The sequence below is a fragment of the Salvelinus sp. IW2-2015 genome, linkage group LG4q.1:29 (genome assembly GCF_002910315.2).
Source record: "Salvelinus sp. IW2-2015 linkage group LG4q.1:29, ASM291031v2, whole genome shotgun sequence".
NCBI lineage: Eukaryota > Metazoa > Chordata > Actinopteri > Salmoniformes > Salmonidae > Salvelinus > Salvelinus sp. IW2-2015.
Window position 1 is genome coordinate 11,237,621 of NC_036842.1, and position 14,048 is coordinate 11,251,668.

At 45.4% G+C, this 14,048-nt stretch overlaps 1 pseudogene; it reads left to right on the forward strand.

Moving 5' to 3' along the window:
• Nucleotides 1-14,048, forward strand: part of LOC111962834 (netrin receptor UNC5C-like) — an 83,917-nt pseudogene that overhangs the window by 58,935 nt on the left and 10,934 nt on the right.

Below are 14,048 nucleotides of genomic sequence, written 5' to 3' on the forward strand. Positions count from 1 at the left end.
ATCAGGCACTTGTGAGTGTCAGTTAGTGTATGTGTGCGTTTGGGATGTGGGGCTAAAGCTAGTGACCCGGAAGCTAGGCTCTCTCACTCCTCCCACTCCTTTGGGAGGGAGGGGGGACAATGAGCCTGTTGTAGTGGATGTAAGCAATGTCCCCACRCTCTCTGGCAGCTTTCATGGCTGGGATAAGTTATTTCCGCCTCTGGTGTAAAACTTTCGAGTAGTCCTCATTAAGGAAGATATTGGTTCCTCTCAAGTTCTTGGCTCTCTCCAGAACAGCCATCTTGTTCTTATACCTTAGGAACTTGACCACTATTAGCCTGGGTGTGTCACCTGGGCTGGTTGCAGGTTTTCCAGACCTGTGGGCGTGCTCCACCTCAATCTTCCTCTGATCTGCAGCTCCTCAGACTCCGTCCAGGTCTCATGTGGAGACTCTGGCCATCCACAACAATGTTATTTCTCCAGGATTGTCTCTCTGTTTTCCCTGTCATCTGTAATAATGATTCACAGACAGTGCTGATGTCGTCTTGCCTGGATTTACAGTTTGTTGTCATCTGGCTATAAGTCTCTTTTAGGACATCAACCTCTCTATGGGAGAACTGCAAACTGTTCTTAAGATCCTAGACCTCTCTGGTCAGGTTGTCCATTTTTGTATTAGTTGAGTCCATCCAAGACTGAGGCACCGAGTCTGCCAGAAATATTACTCCTCTATGTCTGCTCTCGCTCTCTCCTTTACCTTTTTCTCGGGCTGCGCCTCTACGTAGAAAATGAAGTGTTTGATTTTTCTCCTTTTCCGACAGTTGCTCGTGTTCAAAGGGATGTATTAATCTAAGTGACACATTTTAATGCTCGCACTTAGCAGGTTGCTGCCTTTCTCATCAAAGCACGGCTAGGAGATTCTTCGAAGGTGGGGATGTATGTTAAATAACTGCAGGGGAGCTTGGCAAAGGGAGCACAGTGAAATTACATTTTCAGACTTTCATCATTTGATTCTGGCTGTTTTGTTCTCTCCTCTGCTGTGTGTCAGAGTGGGGATTAGGGGCCTAACATATGTATCTGTGGAGAATCTGCTGTCTTTAATGTGATRTCTATGTTCAGACAAGGGGTATACTGAGGGCTGCATAGGGTGAGCTGATAGGGGTTGAAAGAAGTGAATGTGTTAAGATGCCTGCGTACTGGAATCACCGCACGTCATCTGCCTTATTCATGCATTCATAAACCTTCAACCAAACTAACATGATCTGTTATTGTATTGTGGCGTTTTAATCCTGCATGGCGCTCTGCACTTCTGGCAAATACATAACCTTCCTAACCCAAGATGTCATTTGTGAAATGGCCACTAAATGCTTAAGTGTTTCCCTTTAAATAGCGAGCCATTGTCAATTTATCTTCCCGTCTGATGTTTCAAGTTTTAATGTCGCGTGCAGACGTACAGTGAAACACCTTTCTTGCCAGCTCTAAACCCAACAATTCAGTAATTGTATTCAATATCGATGTAGTACTTAACATAACATAAGGTAGAACAAAAACACACGAGAAATAAAAATAAGAAATACGAAGAACACGATAAAGTAAGTAAGTAAGCATATTATATACAAGGTAAGTTCCAGTACCATATTTACAATGTGCAGGGATACTGGAGTGATGGAGGTAGATATGTATAGGGGTAAGGTGACTAGGCATCAGGATATATGATAAACAGAGTAGCAGCAGTGTATGATGATGATTGTATGTGTGCGTGTGTGTGTAGAATCAGTATATAAATTGTGTGTGATAGAATTCAGTATAAATGTGTGTGCAATAAATTTAAATGTGTGTGTGAGCAAATTTGTGTGTGTGTCTTGGTGTGTGTGGGGTGTTGTTGTGCGTGTGTGTGTGTGTGTGTGTGTGTGTGTGTGTGTGTGTGTGTGTGTGTGTGTGTGTGTGTGTGTGTGTGTGTGTGTGTTGGAGTGCCAGTGTGCGTGAGTGTGTAGAGTCCTGTGAGTGTGCATAGAGAATAAAAAAATACAAATAATGTCAGGGTCAAGGGTGTGCGTGAGTGTGTAGAGTCCTGTGAGTGTGCATAGAGAATAAAAAAATACAAATAATGTCAGGGTCAAGGCTGGGTCAACTCAGATGATGTCGGGGTCAAAAGGCTGCTCTTCTCTGGGGCAGGGCTGCGTTCAGGATATTAATGTGTTGGCACACCATCATTACACTGTATGTGAAGGGCAGCGGGCAGCACTGCTTTGATCCTGGACGCTGATTAGTGCCTTTAAACATTGTCTGAACGAACGCCCAACCAGCTGACGATGACTATACTCAAACAGACAGTAGAAAGACTAAACTCGACAGCAGCACTGCATTATGATACTGTAGACAACACTGACATCCTATATGCTACGACAGAACGGCACAGCTCACGTAATGCGAGAAAAAGCCTACAGCGCATATTTCCATTTACCATACTTTTCCGTTCTCCCAGAACATTTCTTCTGCTGCCTAAGTACTCCCTCTTGCCCCCTCTTCCTCCCACCCCCGCATGTGAAAATAGAGGACTCAGATTGAGTGCCATCTGCATCACTTAAAGACATCAGGCTAATATACGCAAATGGTCCAACGTTCATACCGGTTAGTGATTTATGGCTGTGGGGGCTGGAGCTGTGGTTAATACTGCCATCTACTGGTACACCATTGATCAACACCATTTGGAATCCATTTTCCAGTCATACAGAATGAAGCCATCAATGGCTCTTTGATCTGAGCCTTTGTACCATGATGTTCTCTTTTGATTACTGATAATTTATGGACTCCCATCTATTAGTGTTGATTTGTCCCTCACGACATCTCACCATACACGGCTTCAAATCCTTTGTTCTTCTTCGGTTTTCACTCAATCTCTCTCCTCTCTCTGCTCTGCTCTGTCTGTCTTTCTGTCTCTCTTTCTCCCCTCTCTCTCCCCCTCCTCTAACTTTCTCTGTCTTTCTCCCTCTCTGTCTCTCTCTCTCACACTCCCCCGCACACACACACTTTTCCAGTGGCATTTAGACACCTGTAAAGAAGGCTCTATTTTTCACATGTCAGTTTTTTGACAGTGAAGGATATTCTTTACAATTACCAACATCACAAAAGGCTTTGACACTGTTTCCAAGGCCATCCATCTTCAACTGTCCCACTATAATGATGGCCTGTCATTACAGTCTGGGTTCCACACACAGCCATTAGAACGAACAGAACCAAACCTCTGCTCTTAAAATCACCCATTCCCCAGCTGGAAGAAAAGCTCTGGGAGGGAGAGATGAAAGGAGAAATATATTTCTAGATCTTATCATAGAAATGTGAGAACAAAGCCGGAGAAATAGAGGAATGTTAGTGTATGTACTCAATCACAGATCCCTGTAATTAACAGCTGACCAACATATCTTTTTGAACCAGGGTTTTGATCTGCTTGTTAGAACCTATGCTTCACAGATGTGTCATTGATCTATGCTATTACTGTACTGTAGTAACTGTGTTATTCAGAGCTAATGGTAATGCATACCAGTGGTAACGGAGGAATGCTTCATGCATGTCATCAATATCCCACCCCTCTATAGTCTCTTTCTCTTCTCTCTCTCTCTTTCCCTCTCTTCTCTCTCTCTCTTTCTCTCTCTCTCTCTCTCTTCTCTTTCTTTCTTTCTTTTCTTTCTTTCTTTCTTTCTTTCTACCCCTTCTCCTCTCTCTCCTCTCTCTCCTCTCTCTCCTCTCTCTCTCTCTCTCTATCTCTCTCATCTCTCTCTCTCTCTCTCTGTCTCTGTCTCTGTCTCTGTCTCTGTCTCTGTCTCTGTCTCTGTTCTGTCTCTGGTCATCTCTCTCTCTCTCTCTCTCTTCTCTCTTCTCTCTCCTCTCTCTCTCTCTCTCTCTCTCTCTCTTTCCTCTCTCTCTCTGTTCTCTCTCTCTTTCTCTCTCTCTTTCTCTCTCTCTCAAGCTCTCTTGTAATGTTGTCATCTAAATCATGCACTCATTCAACTCTAAACTCCTGGCACACTAAAACTGTCAATTATCAAGGACATTGGACCAGTAGGGTTTGACATTTCACTATGTCCTTGAACATTCCATGCGCAGTGCATATACTCCAACAACACCTACACGTCTTTTTATAGAAGGGCGTGTGATGCAAAGGTGGATTTGTGTATAGTGAACCAAATGAATTCATAGATATGTCGATGAGTGAACTGATTATTAAATACTCAATGAGCAGGATATTGGGGTACTGATACTGTCCTTTATTAGAAGACAATATTTATTAGCAAGACTGATAATACAACTGCCTATCACGGTGACTAATGGAGTTAAATGTACCCTATAGTGATTACATAGTAAAGACTCTCCTCTCTCTCTCTCGCTCTCTCTCTCTCTCTCTCTCTCTCTTCTCTCTTCTCTCCTCTCTCTCTCTCCTCTCTCTCTCTCTCCTCTCTCTCTCTCCTCTCTCTCTCCTCTCCTCTCTCTCCTTCTCTCTCTCCTTTTCTCTCCCCCAGCTGCCCCCAGTACAGATGACGTTGCGCTGTACGTTGGCGTCGTCATCGCTGTGATCATGTGTCTGGTCATCTCCGTCATYGTGGCGCTGTTCGTCTACAGGAAGAACCACCGCGACTTTGACTCTGACATCATAGACACCTCGGCCCTCAACGGGGGCTTCCAGCCCGTCAGCATCAAGACGGCCCGAACAGGTGGGAGTCAGGAGGAGGGGTGTGTGTGTGTTTGTGTATTTTCGTATCAGAACAACAGCTGATAAATGAGTGTCGCACAACCTCCCTATCTGTGTGATGTGTTAATGATGAGGTCTCTACCAGGAAGTTGACTTCTCTGCCCATATCATTAACCTGCTGAGACAGACAGACCTAATTGGCTCAGACACGCTGAAAGCGGATGTGTGTCAGAGATAATGATCTGAATGCAGATGTGGTGTTTGACTGCAGATGAGATGAGGTGGGAGCAGAGAAAGGTTACCCAGGATGTTTGTGTGGGCGAAGTGATGAGACTGGCTCTATTAGAATGCCGGTCACTAGGAAGTAGGGAGGGAGGGCAATCTAGCAGCTATCATTAAGGCTTAATTACGTCTCTCTGTGTGTGGGGTATTCAACTGTAATTAGATTTGGTCAGGACAGGATTGACTGGGCTGAGGACAGAGGCCGTGCTGAAAGGTTGGGACTGGGGAAGTAGGGAGACGGAGGCATGTGGCTTGAACAGTTTGATATTTCGGTGGAGAGGGTGTTGTTAGATTTAGGCTGGGGTGATTAAGTCAGGCGATGGACAGAGAGAGATATAAAAAGAGATGCCAGTTCAGAGACAGGAAGAGGGATATAAAAAGAGATGCCAGTTCAGAGACAGGAAGAGGGATATAAAAAGAGATGCCAGTTCCAAGGACCCCTAAAGCTTACATCAACCAACTCGGGTTGCTATGGCAGCCTGCACCTGGCAGAGAGAAATAGAGACAAAGAGAGACATTAGACAACACTACAGGTGCTTCATTTACCTCTCTGTGCGTTGTCGTCAGCCCTCAGGTAAACACGCCACATGACGACGACACAATGTTGATTTTGATTTTGAATCCAAATAGGCTCACTATTCAAATCCCACCGCTAGCTATTTACCGTTGTGGTAAATACATATTTACATGATTTCAATTTCTCTTACACTGTGTACGGTAGAGAGGATGAGGAGCAGTGTGAAGTCACAGAGTCTGTTGCTGTAACAGTCCCCACCGGCCCACTCAACACCAACCATGAATATTCATGTGTGTACCTGTTAAGTAAACTGCTATATAATGATGCCATCTGTTCCTTATGACACACCGTGCTGCACAGCTATAGTTAGGGCTGGAGCTCTGAGCAACAGGACTCTTCCCACGGTTTATGTGTAGAGTTGTCAAGTAAACACGTAACTCAACACAGTTTAGTAGAGTTTAAGCAGGAGAGAGCTGAAACCAGCCGTGTAACCCCACAAAAAATGTAACCGAAAGCTAAAAATAAATATTACCCAAAGCATCTTATCAGTTTTTTCCTATGTTTCATATCATGTTGAACAGCAGCTGATAGAACTAACACTGTAAAAGTGTGAAAGAATGTGTTACTTCCTGTACAATCTACACAGGACCTTCTAATCAGCATGTTTGCATGGGCGAGAGTTTTGGCTTGACATCACCAGGCAGTAAATTGGTTAATAGACCAATAACAAAGAGAGTTCCAAACCTCTCTGCAAATAACAGCACATTTTCAGTTTTCCCCTCCCCACTCAGACCACTCCCAGACAGACGACCAGCAAAAGTCTTGCTTGAGAAAGTGTTTTTCTAAAAAGCCTTTTTTTATCAATGGAAATCCATTAAGGTCATTGTTACGAATGAAATGATTTTATATTGATATAAAAAACGTCTGCATTAGGCCTGTAACAGGAAAATACTGACCGGTCCTGATGATGTGTTTGTCTGACTGCACCTCTCCTTACACCATAGTCTTACCACTGACATCACCGTTGTCCTCTCCTGTCCCCAGCTGACATTCTGACGGCACCCCCTGACCTGACCTCTGCGGCAGCCATGTACCGCGGTCCGGTCTACGCCCTCCACGACGTGGACAACAAGATCCCCATGACCAACTCCCCCCTCCTGGACCCCCTGCCCAACCTGAAGATCAAGGTCTACAACTCCTCTGGTCTGGTCACCCCCTCCGAGGACCTGTCTGACTTCTCCTCTAAGCTGTCCCCCAAGCTGCCCCACTGCCTGCTGGATGGGGACACCATGGGKAGAAGGACCCAAACCCAGACTTTGCTCCGTACCGGTACCAGGGACCCCTCCTGTACCGCCCTGGGCTCCTTCAACTCTCTAGGGGGGCACCTCATCGTCCCCAACTCAGGTATGGGTCTTTATGGGTCTGTCTAAGGAGGAGGAAGTGTGGTACAGTCTCAAAGTGGGTTGGTGTATAGTATTTTTTATGTGTGTTTGAATAAAGTGACGAAAACAATGGTTTTCTTAATATAGCACAGTCAGTGCTACATTAAAAAAGAATATGCATGCCAGCAAAGCCACTACACAACACAACACTAAACAATGCATTCATTGGACTATAACAGTGACAAACGGTGCCCACAAACTGCTAGGGCCTCATCCCAACACCTTACCACTGCTACACCAAGATATCAGCGGAGTCTTGTCTGGCAGCGAAACAGTTCATTCAGCCTCATTTACTCCCTTTTTAAAAGACATGGCTGTTATGGCTGACTTGCTTAAACAAATGTGGTTTCTACTGACAATTGAKATGTACAAACTTTGGCATAAGGGGATRACGAGTGATAAGAGGCAATCCGTCATTTCGATTAAGACATTAATGAGCGAGCTGGGATGGATATAGTCAATATAAATATTTGTTCAGCACTTTTGAAATGTACAGGGACAGAATTCAGAACACTGGCCGTTATTACAGTATTCTCCTTGTACACTAAGTCAGAACCGAGGGATGAATAAAGGGGGCATGTAAGCAGACAATGAAAGCTCTTTCAATATTCGATAATGACATTTCTCTAAAACAGGCTATACAATCAAATCCCAAAAAAWTTATTGGTCACATGCACATGGTTAGCAGATGTTAATGCGAGTGTAGCGAAATGCTTGTGCTTCTAGTTCCAGCAGTGCAGTAATATCTAACAAGTGATCTAACAATTCCCCATCAACTACCTAATACACACAAATCTAAAGGGGTGAATGAGAATATGTACATATAAGTATTTCGATGAGCGAGCGGCATTGACAAGGTGCAGTAGATGGTATAAAATACAGTATATACATGTGATATGAGTAATGTAAGATGTAAACATTATTAAAGTGGCATTATTTAAAGTGGCATTATTTAAAGTGACTAGTGATCCATCTATTAATAGGCTACATGTGCACCACCAAGTCAGAACAGTAGGCTAAATTATTAGGGGAAAAGGGACACAACATACACTTAGTATTACTTTCTTAACTACAATATATTAGCATATTACATCATTTATACAGCAGCATACAATACATTCTTGGACTCGACTTGTTGTGCTGTGCTCACTTGAACAGGAAGGTGGCGCGGCGGTCCTTCGTTGGCAAATTTTTGTCATCAAAGTCTGGCATTCTTGCGATTTATGGCGCTTTCAAGGCAACTGGGAAGTCGGAAAAAAATAAGGTTGAATCATGACATCAGTGATCTTCAGGTCGGAGCYYTAGAAAGAGGCCCAAGTTCCCGATTTGGAATTCCGAGTTGGACGACCGTTCAAAATGTATTTTCCCARTCGGAGCTCATTTTTTCCCGAGTTCCCAGTTGTCTTGAACTCTGAGATTTCCCAGTTCCGAGTTTCCAGTTGTTTTGAAAGTGGCAGAAATCATGCTGGATTGACAGCATGGCCAATATTGAATGTTTATCMTTTTAAACTTGGAAAAGAGACCCTTAAACCCAGACATGGGACCACACATCCACTCCACTGAATGGCAGGCTAGTGMTTTCTTTGCAATGCTTGCAGTTAGCCACTGATTCATTCCAAACCGCTCATAGTTGAATTTGCGATTCCCAACTTGTTGTGTAATGTTTATGTCCAATGGCCGATGAGCACCAATACATTTTATCTATAATTTTATCTTCATATGACAAGGATGGAAAAGGATTTRCCAGTAGATCGTTGACTTGATTCATGAGGATGACTGCTAGCTAAGATTGTGATGTTGAAGTACGATGTTGACATGATCAGTCCAATCAAAGTTGCTGTAAGATATAACGTGATTTGACGTCATTTTATGTGCTATTTCATAGTTTTGATGCCTTCACTATTATTCTACAATGTAGAAAATAGTAAAAATAAAGAAAAACCCTTGAATCAGTAGGTGTGTCTTAACTGCCCCACCTGCATGACGGGTCACCACTGAGCACAGTACAGGGTCATATATTTAGCCAGATGGAATTGTGACGGCAGACTTTCTCTAAGCTCTCAGAAGTCAATTGTTGTCAAACAGTGGGATTAAGTCAAACTAAGGAATCCTTTTCAACATGAATACAATTAACTTTAAACTGAATAACTATTCCGGTAAGGCTGTTAAGTGATTTATAAGAAAACGTCCCTGCAGATCCAACTGGCCCTAGCCATWAGCAATTAACAGACCACTTTGGACTTTGTCTAGACTAGATTGGAGATTTGGTGCTTTCATACACTCACAATGACATTGATTTGAGGTGCTTTATCAGTTCTCCCCCTGGTACAGTTCTAGAGCAGCCCTTAGTTAGTAGCTGACAAGGTCTCCTCGTGGTGACTGTTATTAGGAGCTGCCTCCTTAAAGTGACTTAGCACAGTGTAATAACAGGAGTAAGAGCCTCTGTGGAGGCTGGACTGACACAGAGATCATTCTCACATCATCCCCCCATTCCATGCCTTCCTTCCATCCCCCTTCCCACGCTACGCTCCATCCAAGGGAGCTCTAGCTTTCCATTATTTCATTATGAACAGGAGATGATGCTGTGATCCTGACACCGCTTCCCCTCTTATTCACCAGGGATCACCCTTATCCTCTACACATGGCCTGCAATGGGGACTAACGCCGTATTGAAGCATGACTCCCTGGAGACGAGCAGAGGGGGGGAAGCGCGGAGAAGGGAGGGGGGGGAGCGAGAGGAGAGGGGAGGGGGAGCGAGAGGAGAGGAGAGGGGGAGGGAGGGAAGAGAAGAGGAAGGGAGGGGAAGGAGGTAGGGAGGAGGAGGGAAAGAAGGGAAGGGGGGGAGAGGGGTAGTAGGGAGAGAGGGAGAAGGGGAAGGGAGAGGGAGAAGGGGTAGGTGGAGAGAGAGAGAGAGATAGAAGCGAAGGAGGGAGAAGGGGTAGGGTAGGGAGAGAGGAAAGAAGGAAGGGAGGAGAAGGGGTAGGGATAGGGAGAGAAGAGATAGAAGCGAAGGGGAGAGAGAAGGGGTAGGTGGGAGAAGGGAAGAAGGGAAGGAGAGGGGAGGGAGAAGGGTAGGTAGGGGAGAGAGAGAGATAGAAGTGAAGGGAGAGAGAGGGGTAGGGTAGGGAGAAGAAAAAGGGAAGGGAGCGGAGGAGGGAAAGAAGGAAGGGAGGAAGGGGAGGGAGAGAGGGAAGAGAGATTTGACTCTGAAAGAGTGCTCAAAGCTCTCGGCGCTCAATCAGAGCATGGGTTCCACACGTGGTGACAGGGTTGTAAGAGTAGCTGGGTCCTGGCTGCTCAGAGCACAGAGCACAAGGTTGGTACAGTTCTGCTCTGTTTAGGCCTGAATACTGCTTACATGTCTGTGGTGTTCCCACGTCGCACACATGTGGTTTGTTTTTAATGCACCACAGATGCAATGATGACAGCTGGGAAAACAGGCGGAAACATTAAAGGATACAACTTCTAGGGTTTCTGGAGTTGTTCCTCTGGAAAACCATCTATGGCTGATGTTCTGTTTAGCCACTATCATTGTTACACAGGCAGAAAGACGAACACATCTGCATAGGATATGTTTTCATTCCTGGGTAATTAAATACTGTGTGGCAGTAGGAGAGTTGGGCATACTGTATTTAGCATTTCAACTAATATCCTTTTTTTTTCTCTTTGAAGCATTTTTCTAAGTGGAATGCAGGAGTGCTCTCTTCTCTTCTCTTCTCTCTGTCTCTCTCTCTCTCTCTCCGCTCTCTCTTTCTCTCTCTCTCTCTCCTCTCTCTTCTCTCTCTTATCTCTCTTCTCGCTCCTCTCCTCTCACTCTCTCTCCCTTTTCCTCTCTCTCTCTCCTCTCTCTCTCTCCCTCTCTCCTATCCTCTCTCTTCTCCCTCTCTCTCTCTCTTCTCTCTCTTACTCTCTCTCTCTTCTCTCCCTCTCTCTCTCTCTCTCTTATCTCCTCTCTTCTCTCTCTCTCTCTCTCTCCTCTCTCCTCGCTCTTCTCTATCTCTCTCTCTCTCTCTCCTCTTCTCTCTCTCTCTCTCTCTCTCTCTCTCTCTCTCTCTCTCTTTCTCTCTCATACAAGTAGCCTATCCGCTGATACAGTATCTGTGTAGTGCTGTGTGATTTCCCTGCTAGATGCTGACTGCCACCCTTTGAAAGGTTCACTACAAGGACATGGGAATCAATGCGTATGACAAACCCTGGAGACAGAGAGAGGGGGAAATCTCCTGAAAAACAGAGCAAGCAGGACATCAATCAGACACAGATGGAGAGATTTTATCACTGCCCATAGCCATACAGTTTCAGCATTGATGGATGAGACTAGAAAACTCATTGATGTTGTCTTATTCTGCCATATATGGGTTCAGTGGTGTGCAGTATTTACACTACAGTAAGAGACAGTGGAAGGGGCAGTGATATGGCTGTTGGTGGTTTGGCTCTATGATGTCTCTCCCAATGTTCTCTCTGTCTGTTCTGCTGGGCCCCAGGGCTGGGAGGGGATAAACACTGAACACAGAATGACGAGACATGACAGGGAGATGTCTAGGGGCAGTGCTGGGCTGGTTGACACTGTGTGTGTGTGTGTGTGTGTGTGTGTGTGACTGTGTGTGTGTGTGTGTGTGTGTGTGTGTGTGTGTGTGTGTGTGTGTGTGTGTGTTGTGTGTGTGTGTGTGTGTGATGGTGTGTGTGTGTGTTGTGTGTGTGGTGTGTGTGTGTGTGTGTGTGACCACGGAGCGTGTGACTAGGAGCTGTGACTACACTGTCTGTGACTACAGTGTGTGTTGGACCGTGGTGTGGTTGGTCTCCACAGGGGTGAGTCTGCTAGTTCAGCGGAGCCGTCCCTCAGGGTAGAGTCTATGATGTTACGTGACCGTCACAGGAAGGACAAGCTGAGGTAACTGCCAATCTTTCTATTCCTCTGGCTGTGCATTTTACACAGACACACATCTCTACACACACTACCCATACTGTCCAACAATAAACCTGTGTGTGTGTGTTGTGCGCGTGTTTGCGTGCGTTCCCTCAGCGCCCAGTCGATGACTGCCAGACAGTGCTAAGCCATGGTGAGCTGTGGCCCCCCAGGGGCTCTCCTGACACGCCCAGTCATCATCACCATGCACCACTGTGCTGAGGCCGACTGTGGATCAGCCGAGGATTGGCTGATTCAGCTCAAGACCAATCACAGCAGGCCCAGTGGGAGGTGAGTGGCATTGATATGTTCTCTGACATGCAATAGGGTACCTGACGAAGTGTGTGGAGGTGGAGATGGTACTGGAAAAACGACTGAGGTCAATGTCATGAGTAGGATGACAGTGGGAAAAAGAGGAAGAGAAATGGGATAAACAAATGTATCTGCACCACAGCACAAGCTCAATTAGAGACAGAGGATTGTGTAAGAACAGTTATAGGGATAGCATGCTGGCATTTGCCCCCCAGGCTCTCTGTCTTTTCCGCTTCTGTGTGAGTGTGTCCCATCATTTAAAGCGGTGATGATAATGAGTTGTGTTGCCGTGGGATCTCTGTGACATAGCCACATTCCTAGCGCCTCACAGCCCTTTGTTTTTAACACACACACAACACACACCACCACAACACACACCCAACATCACCACACAACAACACACACACACACACACACAATGGTTTAATTAGCAGTAGCAGGAGGAGGCGGATGCAGCCTACGCAAACGCCTCCGCACCAGAAACACTTCCTTAAAGCTGGTTAGCCAGCCAGGTTGCACAAGATTTACTTCGAAATCCGACGTCGGTCCAGGTACAAAGGACGTCAAGGAGATGCCATCAAAACTCACCACTAGGGGTAACGGTGAGCGCTATTACCATCAAGTAGACTTGGCTTTTTGCTCGGGTGTTGTGGACGGGTGTGGCAGAGGGGCATACGCTGTGAGCTTTGACTCTGGGGGTTGCATGTACAATCCCAGTGATAGGCACTCATTTCATTWTTTTTTTWWWAAACCTATCCCAAACCTTTAACTCGTAACTAACCATTCGAAATGAATGCCTAAACTTAACAAGCCACGAGGCGCCGGCGACAGCAGCGGAGCAACCCGGGGTGGTTGGAGCAAATTCAAAATTCTACGTTTGGAGAAACGTGGACAAACGTCGGAATGTAAAGTCAAATTTGTCAAAGCGTGACATCTTGTTGGGTTAGCGCTGTACCCCCTTATGCTGCAGCAAATGTAGGSCAACCTGTCACAAGAAAAAAAGTTACCATGATGAGATGATAGGTCCGTGTGCATTGTGAATTGCACTCTATACCGAGATGGGCTATCTCTCCCGACCCTGAGCATTGATGCAGAGGCCGTTGAGAAGCCAGATTTAGATATCGCATATAATTTAACAGTTCCATTTCACGCCATGCTGTTCATATAAATACATTATTAGAATTTACCGGTTTTCTCACAGTTATTTATCCTGGGAAAAGGGAGTGTTTTTTGGCGGTAAATCCCGGTAAATCTCGGTAACCAGGTCCCCGCCATTCAACCCTAATAAACACACAAACTCACACTTTCTCAGTTCAATAATACACTCTCCCCACAACACTCCCACACACTCATTCTTTCCCTGGCAGTTGAGACGTGCTGCAGTTGTCGGGGGGCTTCTTTCTCCTTAGCTTCGGTGCAGAATTTCTCTTTTACTCTTATATGTGAAATGTAATACAATAGTTTGATAGTTTTTATGCAAAATAAATAACCTATCATTTATTCTTTATAATTTGTCTGGAAAGCATCTAGTTGTAATTTTGTCAGATAGACTGGGCCAATGTAGTATTGCCATGTGAAGGCAAGTATTTGAGTGGCGGTGTAAAACATTGAAATGGTTCCATTTCAGCTAGCTGTCAGAACAGAGCCTCTGGGGCCTGGTCATCACTGGCCTGTCAACTGACACACGTCCATCCCCTCATACACAGGCCCTATTATTCTTCAGCTGCTTAGCAACAGCCTCTGACCTGCTGTCATCCCATCAGAGCTGATAGAGCCCTACTCTACTACTCAAGGTCTGTTGGTGTCTTTCAGAGTTTCACCARGATGTAGTCCTACAGGAAGCACTGGGGTGTTGACTAGTTAAGGGWTGTGTAGACGTGTGTTGGAAAGAGAACACCACCCACTGGGAACTCACCGGTCGAATCAACG